Source organism: Lissotriton vulgaris, chromosome 9, assembly GCF_964263255.1.
Source record: "Lissotriton vulgaris chromosome 9, aLisVul1.2, whole genome shotgun sequence".
NCBI lineage: Eukaryota > Metazoa > Chordata > Amphibia > Caudata > Salamandridae > Lissotriton > Lissotriton vulgaris.
Window position 1 is genome coordinate 146,547,163 of NC_141697.1, and position 14,712 is coordinate 146,561,874.

General features: G+C 46.9%; 1 protein-coding gene across 1 annotated transcript in view; it reads right to left on the reverse strand.

The window, feature by feature from the left end:
* Positions 1-14,712, reverse strand: part of MGA (MAX dimerization protein MGA) — a 734,728-nt gene that overhangs the window by 498,113 nt on the left and 221,903 nt on the right. The window lies entirely within an intron of this gene.

The following is a 14,712-nucleotide window of genomic DNA, read 5'->3' on the forward strand; positions in this document are numbered from 1 at the left end:
TTAGATTTTCAAAATCATTTCTTTATTCAAATATAGACATAATAAATATCAGATCATTTCATGATTCTTTTACTTAAAAACAACAAGTACATATATCTCATATAATCAAATCCAACACACAATTCATACCCACCAATCAAACCATTACACATTCCACAATGAGACACAACTCAAACATCACACGCATAGATAGACTCAATAGTACATAAGCGCCACATGATCATAAGATGACAGGGTGACAATCAATCAATCATCAATGGGGGAGGAGATATAGATGGAACCAATACAACTGTCCCCGTACAGAAAACGCTGACGCACGTTTCGGTGTAAAGCCCCAGCGGGGGCTACACCTTCACCAGGGCGTAGATGTACAACGTGGTGAGGCACACAATATCTGCAGACATAAAAAGACATATATATAATAACTACACATACTGATAACAGTTTAGACTTTTTACTCCAAAAGTTATACAAAATTCTTCTAAAGAAGATCCTAACCAAGGATAGATGTAGGTATAAATTTAATAAAGTATCCATATGAGGAAAAAGGAACCTGGAATAGACTGCTTAATCAAAAAGAACATATAGACAAAGTGAATAACACATTCAAATCTTATAGTGACAATTAAGCCCACAAAAGAGAAAAAGTATAAAGAAACAAGACAGGACCCCCTCCTCAACAACGAGATTAGTCGTGCTTAGGTGTCCAGGGCAGTCCGAGGTGATAAGTTACCTAACTAAGACAGTGGTGAATGAAAGATAGTGTGATACAAAAAATTGCAAGAAAATCAGCAAGACTTTCGCCCACATGCATTAGAAACAAAAAGGATATCTGAGTAGGTCCTACCCGTAGTATCACTCCAACAGGAAATTTGGGCCAGGGGGAAGAAATAGCTTTAAATCCGTTATAGGTGAGGATCACTGTAAGTCAGATATTTTATATATGGAAAATTATCTTCCAAGGGTTTTCTAAGAAAGAGAAGCAAATATAGGGACGACATTTTTGGGGGGAATAACTCCATCCAATGTTTTCACAAAGGAAGTCAATCAGCAAATGGTCTATTAACGCTCAAACCACTTAGGCTATGGATCGCACAAAAACGTACCAAAAATAAGTCAGCTGACTATCAAAAAGGAGCCGGCAAGTATTCACCAATACCGTTCATCAATTAAGTCACAAAGGAATGTCCTTGCCGGTAAGCGGGAAGCCACCCTCAGCGTGTCTGGATGGGACCCCTCGTGGCTCAAAGGCCTTATTGTAAGACTCTAAAACAATAATTAACAGTTTTACTTTTAGAGATGGTTACAAGATTCTTGGCCTATATCATGCCTTAGAGTTCTTCAGTAGGCACGCACTCACTGTGGTATCTGGATGTAACATAAAAGACGCAGCTGCGTCCGATAGAGGGCCAATAGGTGGACAGAAGGAACTTAGGGCTAGTTGTAGGTAATTCCCATTTACATACTCTTAAATACTGAATTTTACCGAATCGGTATTTAAGAGTCTGTAAATGGAAAGGGGGCAGATTTAGGTAATTCCGAATTTAGGAATACCAAATCTGTAAGATTCGGTATTTACCGATTCGGTAAACACCGAATCGGTATTGCCCATTGATTCTTATGGGCCTTGAAGCCCATAGGAATCAATGGGAAATACCGATTCGGTATTTACCGAATCAGTAAAAACCGAATCCTGCAAGGGTGCAGGGGGTGTCACTATGAAACCCTCTAGCACCCCAAGTACAGGCTTGTGTGACATGTGGCACACACACATGCCCTAAGGGCATGTCTGTGTGTCACACGGCACAGGTGTGCATGCACAGATGTGCATGCACACCTGAATTCGGTATTTTACCACACAATAGGATTGTGTGGTAAAATACCGACTCTTAAGGGCCGGTGGCACTCTTAGGAGTGTCAGCTACATATGGATTTATCGATTCGGTATTTTACCGAATTGGTATATTTACCAAATCGGTAAAATGACCGATTCGGTAGGCCCCCTACATCTGAAAAGCCTAATACCGGTCGGAAACAGCCAAAATCGGCCGTTTTCAACCGGTATTAGGGCTCCTATATCTGGCCCCTAATCCTATGCATGGCAGGAATACAAAACAAAGGCAGGAATGTATATGTTCGTAATCTTAGACTATGGAATAGAGAAAAAATGCTGTGTGTCTTCTAAATGGCCAGGGTAAAAAGAAACACAACCCGAGATATCATGATGAGTGACAAGGAATCAATTACACACAGAGGACGGCTTCGGTTCACAGCGGGATGAGAAAGGGGAGGTGCAAACCCAATTCAGGATTTTAAAGCTTAAGATGTTCCGATCCTAGAGTTCAAATATTGCTACCTCGTTCAAAAATTAAGAACAGGTACCCAATTCAGGATTTTAAAGCTTAAGATGTTCCGATCCTAGAGTTCAAATATTGCTACCTCGTTCAAAAATTAAGAACAGGTTCACAACATTATAATGGAATCTCTTAATGGCAAATGGTGGCACTAGTAAACTGGGTCGATACCGCATTTCAGCAAGGGTACATTACCTGTATATATATAGAGCGCCAAGAAGATACCTCCGGTCGGGTTTCAAACGCCGAACCTCGCTGGATGCAATAATCAAAGAGGAAATAGCCCGCACCTAAAGTTTAAATACACGGCTATGGTGATTGGACGAATCAGACGGCAGCTAAAATTATCGAGATGGAAGACGGACCAACGTGAGTACCCAAATAGGTGGAGTCCTAATAATGCGGCCATTTTGGAAAATAATGATATTCAACAGGAAAGAACAGGCAAGTAAGGTCATCAATAAGTCGGCTATATTTCACAAGTTGGGAGAACAAGAGGCAATGTGTATAAGACAATGTGGGCACTGTAAACAGTTCATATGAATAATCAACGGCCGTTGATAAACCCAAACAAAGACCGGGGCAGCTTCAATTGAGTATGAAGATTCTTTTGACAGGCAGTCCGGTATTTCTCCACGGAGTGGTGAAGAGAGGAGAGAATTCTCATGGCATAATTCCTGGTAGGAGAACCCGTAGAAGACTAATACGGAAGGAGGGGCATGCCCTTCAAGGTAAGCTCCGCGTATTAGGACGGGTAGGGAATCTGGGGACCAGACATGGATCTTAAATGATGGCATTCTACCAGGGAGTCTTCATTTAATCCATTTTTCACTGAGTCTAGGTAGTAAATCCAAAAGACTTCTCTCTTTTTACGTATGGCCACTGGGTCTGCCCCTGGAGGTGCTTGAATCTTTTCAAGTATAGACTATTTAAGGTCGTTCTCAGTGTGTTTCTTCTCAAGCCAATGCGTCACTATGGGGGATGAAATTTTTTTGATACGTTTATTAGACTTATATTCCCCTATCCTAGTGCAACATTCTCGTACAGTTTCCCCTACATAGTGGAGGTTACATGGACATAGGATGATATATATCACATTCGAAGTGCGGCAATTGGTAATTTTTTTAGCACTCGCCAGAGAGATAGTGCATTCATTGATTCGAATAGAATCTCCGATGAGAGCATTAGGACACGCCTGGCAGTTACCACATCGGTGACTGCCATTGATTGGATCCAGCCCACAGATCGATTTTTGTTGTAAACCAGGTGATACCTGCAGCTTGCCTCTTAGCAGGTAGTTTTTCAAATTTTTGTTTCTCCTAAAAGCAAAACGAATATGCTACTTACCAGTATGCATCTGTTCTTGGCATGTAGGGCTGCTGACATTCATATCTGTGCATAGATCGCCGCCTAGTGTTGGGTCCGGATGATTGCACATTGTTGTCCTGGAAGAGTCTTCGAAGTATCACGAGATAGGTGGCTCCTCCCCTGGACTACAGTGCGCATGGGCATCCTCTCCATCCTCAGATTGTTTTTTGCCATTGTGGCAGAGATGGAGTGTAAGACAGTGAGTGATGTCCATGCTAGACAATATTTCTGAATGCTACAGCTGCTACAGGCGCCGGGGAGGAGGGTGGGCGATATGAATGTCAGCAGCCCTAGATGCCAAGAACAGATGCATACTGGTAAGTAGCATATTCGGTTTGAGGCATGTGGGCTGCTGAATTCATATCTGTGCATAGATTACATAACAGTCCCTCCTGTTAGCGGCGGCTGCCCGTGCCAGCTGCAGCAGTCTGAAAAAGAGTTTTGAGAACAGCCTGTCCTACAGCTGCCTGCTGTTTAGAATGCACATTTACGCAGTAGTGTTTCGTAAATGTATGTGTGGTGGACCAAGTGGCTGCCATACATATCTCTTCTAAAGGAATATTCCCCAGGAAAGCCATGGACGCTCCTAACTTACTTGTGGAGTGTGCTCGTGGTGGAATGGTTAGTGTGCGTTTAGCCTTAGCATAGCAAATCTGTATACATTTAACGATCCACCGGGCTATCCCTGCTTTGGAAATGGGGTTGCCTTGGTGTTGTGGAGAAAAGGCAACGAAAAGCTGTTTTGTTTTTCTGAAATCCTTTGTTCTGTCTATATAGTACATGAGAGCACTTTTGACATCTAACGTGTGTAGGGATCTCTCTGCGACATTTTCCAGATTGGGAAAGAAAACTGGCAGTTCTATGGTCTGGTTCATGTAGAACTGCGAAATCACTTTAGGCATAAATGTAGGGTTGGTGCCTAATACAACCCTATTTGCGTGGACCTGGATGAATGGCTCTTGAATGGTTAGTGCCTGGAGTTCACTAACTCTCCTCAGTGAGGTAATGGCCACTAGGAAAGCAACTTTCCAAGTCAGAAATTGAATCTCACAAGAGTGTAGGGGTTCAAAAGGTGGTCCCATTAATCTGGTGAGGACCACATTCAGATTTCAGACTGGTGACGGTGGGTGTCTGGGAGGGATCACTCTTTTAAGTCCCTCCAGAAAAGCTTTAATGTCAGGCACTCTGAATAAGGAGAGGTGCTGCCTGTTCTGAAGATAGGCTGCTATGGCGGATAAATGTATGCGAATGGAACTGTTCGCTAGATTACATCTGTACAAATGCAACAAATAACAGAGGATGTTTTGAATAGATGCATCCAGTGGGTTAATATCATTGTTGGTACAATATATGACAAACCTTTTCCACTTTGCCGCTTAGCATGCTCTGGTTGTGGGCCGTCTTGCCTCCTTGATGATATTCATACATTCTGGCGGCAAGTTGAGGTAGCCAAATTCTAGGACTTCAGGAGCCAGATCGCCAGGTTGAGCTGTTGCGGATGTAGATGCTGAATGTCTCCATGGCTCTGCGTCAAAAGCCTGGGTGTGAGGCGTAGCCGTTGATGCGGTACCACGGATAGTTCCAGAAACGTGGTGTACCATGGTTGGCGTGCCCACATTGGAGCAACCAGGATGAGGGTCATCGAGTGTTGCCGTAGTTTGCGTGCCACCAGCGGTATCAAAGGTGCTGGGGGAAAAGCGTACGCAAATTTGCCGGACCAGTTCATCCATATCGCATTGCCCTGCGACTGTGGGTGTGGGAACTGTAGGAAGGTGGATATCCGACTATGGTTACCCCCAACTTTTTGCCTGGTGTTTTGCTGGTTTTTCGACTTAGTTGACCTGGGACCCTGCTATTCAGGACCCCAGGCCCACTGCTCTCTCTGTAAAATGGATTCCATGTACCTTAGGTGCATACCCAACATAAGATCCACTGACAACCACCTTGTCTTCAGAAAACTACTCAAGATCTGGCTCTTCCCCACATAAGCACCATACGGAAATAGAAATTTACAGCATATCCCTCTGTATATAAGCATTTGTTTTCACTATAGATATGTACCTATCTTTGTGTATTACTTTATAAAACATGTAAAACAATTATGTTGTTAAGAGAAAGAAAAAAATAATAATAATCATCATCAATAAATAAAAATCATTTTTGGTCTACATGTACATACTTCCATTGTACATCTATGTACCTTCCATGTACTTGGATCTGTGTGTCTGTTACTTTTCTCCTGAAAAAGCATATCCAATGCACTACCCTATCTTTCATCCTGTGCCTCAATCAATATATATTTAATCTAAATATACTTACTTTTTTATATATCTATATACTTTTAATGTACTTATGGATCTATATACTTATCTCTTTCTTCTAATTTAGCATTTCCAATGCACTAGCCTATTTCTCAGCCTATACCTCACTCATATCTTCTACCCCAACCTTCTGACTCCTCTCAAACTTCTTTCTACTTCTCCTTCTAACACAACACCCTATCTCTCATCCTATAGATCTATCAACATATCATCTACATCCACTCTCTCATTTAGCCCAAACCCCACACCACTACTATGATCACCAAAATAACCTTTTCTAGACTCTCTCCTGCTCTACACCTCCTTGCATCATCTGACACCTCTTTTTACAAACTCTCCCCTCTGACCCCTTCCCTCCAAAACTCCTTTTTACTCATCCAAAAGCTTCTTCCTACTGCTAAGACTTTAAAAAAAAAAAAACCTTCACTCTTTTATCCCTCCACTATTCTTTTTCAATAAAAATTAACAGACTAACATGTTTCACTTCTCAAATTCCATATTCCATTTTCAACTATACTAATATACTGCCCAAATAACTGAATAACATATCTACTACTCAAATTACTTCATATTTATACTATACTAATTTTCAACACTAACCCTTTATGGGTTCAGGAGTGGCGTGCTACTCGACAGAAAAGCGCTTCAACGCCCATCAGGGGTAACAAGTGCTATATGAATGCAAATCTTTCTTCCCCTTTTACCCATCCGCTATCCTTCTCACTCCAAGTAACAGACTAATATCCACCACTGAAATTACCTCATATTTCACCATATTAATTCACCACTAATCCTCTATAGGCTCCCTGAATAGCATGCGTCAACAAGCGAGCGATAAATAAATACAAACCTTTGTCCTACTCTATCCTTCTGCTATCATTCCAAATCCAAATAACTGATTAACCTATCCACCACTTAAAATGTACTTGCATGTTTCACTATACTAATTGAACACTAATTTCTCTGTGGGTCCCGGAGTAGAGTGCTACCCGCCGAAAAAGCGCTTCGACGCCTCGTCAGGGGTAGTAAGCGCTATGTAAATGCAATTACAATGCAATACAATACAATATGTGATGGTATAACAGCTGGATTAACACGGCCTCTAGAGTTTAGCCCGAAGACTGCTCGTATCCATGCTACTAGGATAGCTGGTCTATAAGGTTGACTTACAACCAATCATCAATAAGGGTTGTTTGGACTGATACAAAGTGCTCACTAGAATAGTAAACATTATATATCAAGCCAACTTCTCACACTGTTGCTCTTCAAGCGAGGGCTGTTGATGCTTTGTGGCCGGGACCACAGTTGTGGGCTTCGGCCCCGTGGACACCTTCTTGGGCACTTCGACGGCCATTTTATGGACGAAGGCCTTCGGCACCACTTTCAGTGGCAGCGTGAAGTGGATGGGCGCCGACGTCTTTTGAGGCTTATCGGCAGGCTTCGATGGTGGAGGATCCTTGGGTCCGACAGCCGAAGCCTAGTCCTTAATGCGCTTCAGGGATTCCGCCACCTTCTTCGAGAAGGAGGCGGACGGCTGCGTCGACTCGGCGGAATCCTTCGAGGCACCACCAGACGTGGACTCGGGGGTTGTACCAATTTTAGCCTTGTCCGGTCGACGCGTAGGCTCGAGAACCTTTTGATCACAGAGTCCTTCGTCGGTGTCGACTGTCTACGGCACCGATTTTTTCGGGTCGACGTCCTTGACCTTTGCCTTCGGCGTGCCAGACTTTGGCTCGACGCCCTTTAGCGGCCTCTTCGGGTCGATAACACTTTTATGCTTCGTCGTTGCCGACAGTACCGAGGACTTCGAGCCGACCAAAGCAATACGCACTTTCGGTTTCGATTTAGCCTCAAGTGCTTTAGGTTGCGTAGACACCGAAGCTTTCTCTTTCGATTTCGATTTTGCAACTTGCGGCTCCTTAGACATGTCCGAAGCCGAGCCCGAAGACGGGGCCGTAGAACTTATTGGAAGATCTTGGGTAAGGCCCTGTGGCGATCCCTCGACCTGAGCCTTATGAAGTGTTTTCGCCCCAGTATCAGTTTGTGGGCCTAGCTCCTCGCTCGAGCTATCTTCCATGGCCCCAAAGGCCCCATCGTCGTCTTACACCTCGTCGACGACGTCTTCCGCATCGAGCATCTCAACATCAGCGTCGTAGCTGGAGTCGACCTCCGATGCGGGATCCGACAGGTTTTCTCGAACCTCCTGCTCTGCTCCTTCATCATCCCCGGCATCGAAGATGTTCACCGGTTCAGGTGCTGTCTGCTGGGCTTCCTTGCGCACAGCGCGCCGATGCAGAATTGTCTTCTTGGATCGGAAACGGGAACAAGCCATACAGCTGGCTTCATCGTGATCCGGCGACAGGCACTTGTTGCACACCGGGTGGACGTCGATGTGGGGATATTTCGAGTTGCACACGGGACATCTCTTGAACGGGCTCCGTTCCATGATGGTTCGTCGATAAGGCCTCTGGCGTCAACCGGGCCTTCAGCGCCGAAAAGCACGCGGCTCTTCTGGATATCCGGCTCGGAAACTGATCTGGAACAGAACTGGGCACCGATCGCAAGACAATACCGACGAAAAACTAAAGGCCTTTTGGCCAAAAGAAAGTTTTATATTTATTCCGACTGAGCGAACCTATATGCATCAAAACCCAATGGCGGAAAAAAACAATCTGGAGTTGATGCCCATGCGCACTGTAGTCCAGGGGAGGAGCCACCTATCTCGTGATACTTCGAAGACTCTTCCAGGACAACAATGTGCGATCATCCGGACCCAACACTAGGCGGCGGTCTATGCACAGATATGAATTCAGCTGCCCACATGCCTCGCAATAATAATAATAATAAGGGTAGCTTATAAAGCGCTTGGTTACGCGAAGCGTGTCCCCGCGCTACAACTGAAGAACTCTGTGTGAGGTTGGAGACCAGTGAGCTGTTATCTGGAGAACAGGTATGTTTTTAGGTTCTTGCGGAAGCTGGATTCGGATGGATCCAGACGGAGATGGAGAGGGAGGGAATTCCAGCTTTTCGCTGCCAGATGACGGAAGGAGCGTCCGCCCATACGGGCCCTTTTGACCCTAGGAACCTGAAGTAGGCCCCCATATGAGGAGCGCAGATCGCGGGCAGGTGTATACCTTGTCACTAAGTTCTGGAGTGGGATAGGTGATTTCTTAGCCAGGATGCAGTGGCATGTACAGAGAGCTTTGAATTCCACTCTGCTTTTTACTGGCAACCAGTGGAGGGTTTTGAGAGCGGCTTTGGTGTCTGATCGTTTAGGGATTTTTAGGATGAGACGGGCTGCCGCGTTCTGTATTACCTGAAGGCGGTTCATAGCTTTGCTGGTGGTACCCAGGTAAAGTAGGTTGCCGTAGTCTAGGCGTGATGTCACAAGGGCGTGTACCAGTGTTTTCCGTGCTGACATAGGAAGGAGGTCAAGGACCTTCCTTATGGTTTTTAGGACGCTAAAACAAACACCTGCAACTCGGTCTATTTGGGGTCCAAAAGATAGGTCAGCGTCGAGCCATACGCCAAGGTTTTTTACTCCCTGGCGGGGTATGGGAGCTTCACCCAGGCATGGAGGCCACCACGCCGATGACCAAACAGATGGGTTCCTCCCCACAACGAGCACCTCGGTCTTGTTGCCGTTTAATTTAAGGCAGTTGGTGGACATCCAGGCTGCAAGTTCTTGCATGCAATCCCTGAAACTGTCCATCGCAAGACCAGGTGCACGCGATAGGGAGATAGCCAGCTGCGTGTCATCGGCATATGACACGATGCTCAATCCGTGACTCACGGCAATTGAAGCCACTGGAGAGACATAGAGATTAAACAAGGTTGGGCTCAGGGACGAACCCTGGGGAACGCCCTGTCCCAAACCTATGTCTCTCGAGTAGTGGTCGCCCTGGCGAACCTGGAAGCTTCTCCCTGTCAGGAAGGACTGTAGCCATTGGAGTGCAGCTTCGGATATTCCTCCGTTGTTCAGACACTGTAGCAAGTTGTCGTGCGCCACAGTGTCGAAAGCTGCACTCAGGTCCAATAGGATGAGGGCCATGGTGTGTCCCTCATCCACCCCCTGACGTAGGGTCTCAACTGCAGTAAGCAGTGCGGACTCTGTAGAGTGGCGAGGGCGGAATCCGAATTGGGTGTCGTGCAATAGGGCAGCCCTTTCCACAAAGTCCATTAGTTGTATATTGACCGTTTTTTCAGCCACCTTGGCGAGGTAGGGCAGGAGTGAAATTGGGCGGAGATTGTCAAGTTTCTCAAAACTGATGGTAGGTTTCTTCCTGAGGGGCAGAACAACCGCCTTTTTCCAATCCCTAGGTACTGTCTTGGTGCTAAAAGATACATCGAGTAGATGTCTGATGTATGGTTCTAGCACCCTTAGACTATCCGTCAGACGTTTGGGTGTGGTTGGGTCTCGAGGAGAGCCCGACTTCACCGACCTACAGATTTTGAGAAGATCTTCCGTGGGAGGGGTAACAAAGTTGGTAAGTCTTCGTTTATCTCCCCACTCCCTTGGGCTTTCAACAAAGTCTGCCCCGGTATTGGGCTGTGTAGGGAATGCTGAGTAGATTTTTGTTATTTTATCTGAGAAAAAATCTGCGATTTTGTCACACAATTCTGGTGAGCAGTCATCGGGGACAATAGCTGAGTTTCCGCTTGAAAGAGTTTTGTAGAGTGAAAACAGCTCTTTCGTCGAGTTACCAGCCTCACTGATCCTAGTCGTAAAGTATGCTGTTTTCATCTTTCTGATTAGTCCATGGTAGGTTCGTCTCTCGATTAGATAATTAGTTCTGGTTTCTTCAGAGAGAGTCTTGCGCCATTCTCTTTCGGTTCTTTTTAGTGCGGTTTTCTGAACTCTTAGTCCAGCACATACCTTTACCCTCCAATATCCTTACCAACCTCATTACCATAAAAAACACCTTTACCACACAATACCCTTACCCACGACATTACCCTAAAAATACACTTGCAACCCAATACCCTTACTCACCCCTAAACCCTAAAATTCCCTTACTTAATGCAACCTATCTTCGTACTCCGCAACAATGCCTAAAGAATGGAAAACCGCTTTTGTTACACCCATTTTAATTTTTTTTTAAACATCGGCCAATCCCATGGACGTAGCAAGCTACAGTCTTATTTCCCTGTTTCCCTTGATTAGCAAGCTGTTGGAATCTCATTTTAACAGACAACTTTTAGCAATATTTAGAGTCACATCACTTGTTGGATTCCTCGCAATCGGGAATTCGCCCCACTCATAGTACTGTAACCAATCTTGTAGAGGTAGTTGACTCGCTTAGCCTCTCCTTGGATGCAGGCACACCTGCAATGCTGGTCCTTCGCAACCTGTCTCAGCCTATTCAGATCCAGCGTCTGTATGAGATTGGAATCCAGGGTACAGCACTGAATTTGCCAACTGACTTTCTCAAGGACTGGACTCAAAAGATTATGCTTCATCTCTTTGAATCCAATACGCTGTGCCTAGGAAGGGGAGTGCCTCAGGGCTCGGCCCTGAGTCCCACACTCTTTAATATCTATGACTCCCCTTTGGCTCAGTTGGTTAAGCCCTATGGCATTAAAATACTCTCATATGCAGATGACACACAACTGGTCACTGCCCTTGGACCAGAGTTATAGAATGTCAAAAACAGTTTCACTACATGCAGGAGAAACATTGCCACATGGATGTCACTAAACTGCCTTCAGTTGAACGGGAATAAGACGGAGATTTTACTATTTGGAAGACACAGTCCCATTAGACAACTGATTGGTGGCCCATGGAGCTCAGGCCTGCTCCCCTCCCTAAAAAGACAGCAAGAAACCTAGGCATTTTGATAGACAACCTATCAATAAAAGAGCTGGTGATTGCCACTTGTAGCACATGCTTGGAGTAATGCGCCTCCTTAAGAAAGCATTCTGTGGCTTCCTGTGTCCTCCCAGAAGACCCTAGTCCAGACACTTATAATCAAGCGCCTGGGCTATGGAAAAGCGTTACTCGCAGCATCTAATAAATCCCTTCAAAATTACAGGTGGTGAAAAATAAGGCCGCCCGGCTTGTTAACAAACACTGGACACAATCTGTTCCCCTGCTCAGGACCCTTCATTGGTTACCCATAAATAAAAGAGTATTTTTAGGTCTCGCGACCTATTGATGTGCACAAGCGCATCGAGCGGAGCGAGAATTCATGTGGCGAAAACATCTTCAAACCAAAGGGCTTTCAGCCCCGCGGTTTTCATGCAGTTCCCGTGTACATGCACGCGCATCGCATGCAAGCCCAGCCTCTCGCAAGCCCAGCCTCAGCACCTCCCCCCTCCCACACCAGCACCTCCCCTCTTTCTCCACGCAATCACAGCCTTTCCCTAGCAGCACTCCTCCCACACCAGCACCCCCCCCCTCCCACACCAGCACCTCCCCTCTCTCTCCACGCAATCACAGCCTTGCCCTAGCAGCACTCCTCCCCCTTCCACACCAGCACCTCCCCTCTCTCTCCACGCAATCACAGCCTTGCCCTAGCAGCACTCCTCCCCCCTCCCACACCAGCACCTCCCCTCTCTCTCCACGCAATCACAGCCTTGCCCTAGCAGCACTCCTCCCCCCTCCCACACCAGCACCTCCCCTCTCTCTCCACGCAATCACAGCCTTGCCGTCTGGTTTACTTCCATTTCACCACATGCTTTCAAGTCCGGCCTTTCACCATTCCGTGGTTGATAAACTGTCTGCCACTGAGCTAGCTGGCCTTCTCTGCCTTCCCCTCCGTCTTGTTGTATATTTTTGTTGTACTGTCGATCATTCTGTCTGACTCCGTGTTAGATCTTTCTCTCGTGTTTTGTTTGTATCGTACTGCTCGTCCCGTCCCCGTTTTCTCAATGAATCCTTTTCTTTAGCGCCATCTTCTTCTCTGTTTCTTCTGTCTCTATCTAACTCATTCTCCCGCTCCTCTATCTCGCTCTCTTTGCCCCTTTAATTTGTCTCCACTTTTTTGTAACACTTTATATTCTTCACCTTTCTCTCCCGCTGTCCCTCGTTGTGCTTATGCCTCCGTTGCTTGCTTCCTCATTCTCTCCCATGCCATTCTCTCCTCGTCCCTGTTATGTTTCACTTTGCCCCTCTTTCTCCTACTCATATTCTATTCGCCCCTTCTTAAATTGTCTCCCATCTCCCATCTCCCGACCTCTGGTTCTCTCTCACGTAAACACACCTAATATTTCTGAGGAGCGCTGTCCCATTCCGTGGGCTTGCTTTAAGTGTCGCGTTGCTCTGCCCACGTTTGAATTGGGGGTTGTAGTTAGAATTGGATATGTGCGAGCCCAAAATTAAGCGGCGAGCCGAGAGTTTGAGGAGTCAATGTGACCATGCACGAGCCGAGCCCTGAAAATGGTTGGCGCGTAAACAACAACAAACACTGTGATAAAGAAAAACTTTTTTATTTTTTTTAAGCGACTTTAACATATAGAAGCTTTTAAACATAGAAGATCAGATTATTGCAGTTGTCACGCAACACCACTCACCCACGCAACACCACTCACACACACGCAAGCCCACTATCACCCATGCAATGCCACACTCACCCACGCAACGCCACTCACCCACGCAACACCACTCACCCACGCAACGCCACTCACGCACCGCCACTCACCCACGCAACGCCACTCACCCACGCAACGCCACTCACCCACGCAACGCCACTCACCCACGCAACGCCACTCATCCACGCAACCCCACTCACCCACGCAACCCCACTCACCCACGCAACGCCACTCACCCACGCAACGCCACTCATCCACGCAACGCCACTCATCCACGCAACGCCACTCATCCACGCAACGCCACTCACACACGCAACGCTACTCACACACTCAACGCCACTCACACATGCAACGCCACTCACTCACACATGCAACGCCACTCACTCACCCACTCAACGCCACTCACTCACCCACGCAACGCCACTCACTCACTCACGCAAAGCCACTCAAACCCACGCAGTGCCACTTTCACCCACACAGCACCACTTTCAGACACGCAACACCACTCACACACACGCAAGCCCACTATCACCCATGCAATGCCACACTCACCCAAGCAACGCCACTCACCCAAGCAACACCACTCATCCACGCAACGCCACTCATCCACGCACCGCCACTCATCCACGCACCGCCACTCACCCACGCAACGCCACTCACCCACGCAACGCCACTCACCCACGCAACGCCACTCACCCACGCAACGCCACTCATCCGCGCAACGCCACTCATCCACGCAACGCCACTCACACCCACGCAGTGCCACTTTTACCCACACAGCACCACTTTCAGACACACAACGCCACTCTCACACACGCAACGCCACACTCACCCATGCAATGCCACTCACACACGCAACGCAACTCACAAACACAACGCCACTCACACACACAACGCCACTCACACACACAACGCCACTCACACACCCAACGCCACTCACACACCCAACGCCACTCACACACCCAACGCCACTCACACACCCAACGCCACTCACACACACAACGCCACTCACACACACAACGCCACTCACACACACAACGCCACTCACACACACAACGCCACTCACCCACGCAACGCCACTCACCCACGCAACGCCACTCACCCACGCAACGCCACTCACCCACGCAACGCCACTCACC